General features: G+C 55.4%; 1 long non-coding RNA gene across 1 annotated transcript; it reads right to left on the reverse strand.

Moving 5' to 3' along the window:
* Window positions 1-1,349: 1,349 nt before the first annotated feature.
* LOC125531524 lies at window positions 1,350-3,334 on the reverse strand. The gene is made up of 2 exons (XR_007293308.1): window positions 2,996-3,334; window positions 1,350-2,838 (listed from the first exon to the last, which is right to left on the reverse strand). It is a non-coding gene; the product is annotated as an uncharacterized LOC125531524 (long non-coding RNA).
* Window positions 3,335-3,934: the final 600 nt, after the last annotated feature.

Raw genomic sequence — 3,934 nt, forward strand, 5'->3', positions numbered from 1 at the left:
GGACGACACCGGCTTTGACTGCAATCATCCAACCTTCGAGGTAAATTCTAAAACCTTCGAACACAAATTGGTGCGTCCATCCAAAGGAGAAGTACTGAATAGTCCATCTCCAAACAGGTCTGGACCAAGAAGGTGGAGCAGATCTGGTGTCCGGCTCCGCTCCCCAAATACCCAACCGGTCCTCTACTAATGAGGATGCTAGTCCCGGCGCCATACCAGGCGCCGATAAAGAAGGACAAGAAGAAGAAGAAAGAGGAGGGCGCTTCGGACACAGTGTTCGGACAAGCTGATGCCCGATCCTCTCACGAGGGCGACGACGAGGAGGAGGAGGAGGAGGAAGAAGAAGATCCTCCCCGCAAGGGCAAGAAGAGGGTGGCCTCCGAATACCTGGAGGCCGAAGCATCCAAAAGGGACAAGATTACCCTCTTCGATGACTCGGAATCAGACGCCGAGGTCATCCCGAAGCACCGGCGCCGGACCAAGCCCCAAGCCGACTCGTAAGTAGTCTGGGATTTTTTCACATACATCCAATCTCTATGGACTGTGATGATAAGTTTTATTTTTTTAGTCCGGCCCGCAGTCTCCCCCAACAATCCTCATCCTCTGGGGATCTCCCGCCGGAGATGATGGAGAGCGAATCGCCTCCACTAGCTTCCCCGCCGCCTAAGGCGGATGACATCGAGGTGTCATCGCATAGGCCCTCCCCGGGCCTCGAAGAGACGAGGGGGGGGGGCGACTTAACAGCGCCGTAGGGCAACACTTCGGCTGCTGAAGGACTTGGGGGTACGGCCCCCACGGAGACCGGCGACGGGGGCCCCGGTCAATCCGACCCACAACCGCATACTTCTCTGGAGACCCATACGGCTCCGGAGTCTAGTGAGCGACCCCCTGCAGGGGAAGGGGGAGCGGCGTCCTCTGTTAATCCGGAGGCGCCGAATATCACGGCGGACGCACTGCAAAGTGCATCCGTCCTGGATGAGCACCGCATCCTGATGGGTACGGTGGCTGGGAAGATTTAGTCCGCCAACAGCGGGCTGAACAAAGCCTTCTCCAGCCTCCTAGCAGGCTTCGAGGTATGCAATGTAATATTTTTGATCATTTTTACGAGAAATATGCTTGTATATAGATAGTAGCCCCCGAGACTCTGTTCATTTCTTTGAAAGAAAAGCGAGCAGAGGATCAATAGTCAGTTGTCAGGTGGTAACATGCTATTTTATTTGGATTAAAACATGCCTCCCTGTTAGCGGCGACTGCCCAATCAGCGGAAATTTCCAAACTCAAACGAAAACTAGAGCGAGCTGATGAGGACCTAGTCCTTGTTAACAAGCGGCTCAACCAGGCGCAAGGTATGAGATACTCTTATGTTATGCCTATTTATGTCTGTATTCTGTGGGGTTTCCAGAGCTGTAATGTGTGTGTTTGTGCAGATGGTGCTGCCACGGTTGAAACCCACAGGGATGAGCTTACCCAAGCCAAGGAGCAAGCTAGGGTAAGCAAGGCGACCGCTGATAAAGCGGTTGCGGACTTAACGGCCGAACAGACCGCTCGACGCCGTTTTGAGGAACGAGTGAGGGCTCCGATGGCTTTTCCAGTCGACGAAAGGTTGACAAACGTGCCACCCTGCCATCAAATGACTACGTGCATGGCACATGCACGTGCAATGGCCACCTCGCGGTGCACAACAATGCGTTCAGGAGCGCAGCAACACAAAGATGATTTCACCGGCAAGAGGCAGACTAGAAACTTAGCGACAAGGCTAGACCGTCTCCAGTGATGACCAGCCGGCGATCAGTCTTCATGCGTGCACTGGTGCTGGGCCTTATACGTGCACCTATACGTAGTGTACTCCGCCTTAGATGTACAGCTGCTCTCCGGGTACACCACAGGTGGCCATACCCAACGATGGTACTCGGGAGGATGGCACCATCCAGTCCCGCCGAGGTGTGGGAGAGGTGCTGCGCCGGCATCAAAGTTAGGCCTCGTCATCCTCGACCAAGACACATGGCAGCATAGTATGGTGTACTCCGCGGCTTCGTTCTTCAGGGCACGAGCTCGATGTAGGGGGCAAAGGGTGTGTGATGATGGTGATCTCCATGGCGTCCACCTCCATGGCAGCAGCTTGGCGACGTCGGCGGTGGGCAGCGTCTCGGCGAACTCTGTGTCAACACCCTCACCGCACCGCCATGACGAGGTAGATGTGAGTGGTGATGGTGATTCGTGTGCCGTTGGCCTCGATTGCTGGCTTGGTGAGAACGAGCCCTGGCGACGCGTCGTCTTCGTTGAGGGGTGGTGAGTAGGGGCGGCATCCGCGGCGTTGCCCCCCGGGGCATCAAACTTGGTGGTGTTAGCGTCCGTAGCGTGGGCTTGGTGAAGACGAGCTCCGGCGGCGCGTCGTCTTCGTCGAGTGGTGGTGAGTGGGGTTGGCCACCGTGGCGCCGACCTCCGGGGCACCGACCTCGGTGGCATCAGTGTCCGTAGCGTGGGCTTGGTGAAGACGAGCTCCGGCGGCGCGTCGTCTTCGCTGAGCGATGGTGAGTAGGGGCGGCATCTACGGCGTCGCCCCCCGGGGCATCGAACTTGGTGGTGTCAGCGTCCGTAGCGTGGGCTTGGTGAAGACGAGCTCCGGCGGCGCGTCGTCTTCATCGAGCGGTGGTGAGTAGGGTTGGCCACCGTGGCGCCGACCTCTGGGGCACCGACCTCTGTGGCGCCGACGGTGGGCGGTGTCGTGGCGTGCTCCGTGTCGTCATCTTGGTCGAACCGTCGTGACGAGGTGGACAGCAGGTGGTGATGGCGACCTCCTCGTCGTTCTTGGTAACGTTGGCTTGGTGAAGGCCATCCCTGGCAACATTGACTTCATCATCCGGTCCGGCGGCTCCACCTTCGGCGGCGGTCCAATCATGCGAACGTTGCCTTCGGCAACGCTCCCGACTTGTGTGTGTGCATGCTATATGCCAAGAAAGAACTAAGAAAGAGATTTGTTAGATCAAAGTTTTACCCTTCGGAAACACGAGTTTGGCCTCCATGGTGGTTCGCCTCCTCCTCCTCGCCTTGCTCCCGGGATGCAGCCGCCTGAAACTCTGCCAGAGGCGATCCACTCCACCTCCGGACGATGCGTGAGGATTCTACGTGCGTTCTTCCCTCGGCCTGGCCGTGAGTCCCGATTAATGGGTGCGTGGGTTGTGGATGGATGGATTGCCGCGTGGTTTGATCATGAATGGATGTGTGCGTGAGATGGCAAATGGATGGGTGCTGGAGGTGTTGTGCGATGGATGGGTGCCAGAGGTGTTGTGTGATGGATGTGTGCGTGCATGAGTTGCCTCTAGAATGGGTGTGTACCTCCCTCCCTCTGCGTAGCTAGGTGTGTGTATTTATAGGCAGGAGATGGGCGACCCGGCGGATGTAGACAGGCCAAACATCCCGATTTTCTTGGACAAGATATGGATGCAATCTCGCTTCGGATCTTATCGTCTCACTGATGTTTATCTTCTTTTTTCTTGACGCGTACGCCTGATATAGAAAACGAAAACCAACTCGTGCGTACCTAGCTACCCGACTGCCGATGGGTCTGGTTCATTCGATCGCCATCTTCATCGTATCTCCGGGGTTTGCTGGTTGGAACAGCCTCAGGTATTCAAGTACGTATACACGTGCTCGCCGGCTGGTATATACGGGTATTTAAAGAAATACGCATACTGTATGTTATTTTGTGGGCGCGTCGTAGATGTGGACTCAGCCTTCTGATTGTAACCTACATGTGTGTATAAGTCTATGCCATGGAGCATCAAGTGCAGGTATACATTGGTTAGTACGTGAGCAAACTCAAAATGCATGCATGCACATACCATTGCATCGAGGATTACCTAACGCGTGTGTACATGTACACCCAATATAAAACATAGATGTGTATAACTTGCAATTAAAAAAACATTTATAC

This window comes from Triticum urartu, unplaced genomic scaffold (assembly GCF_003073215.2).
Source record: "Triticum urartu cultivar G1812 unplaced genomic scaffold, Tu2.1 TuUngrouped_contig_7367, whole genome shotgun sequence".
NCBI lineage: Eukaryota > Viridiplantae > Streptophyta > Magnoliopsida > Poales > Poaceae > Triticum > Triticum urartu.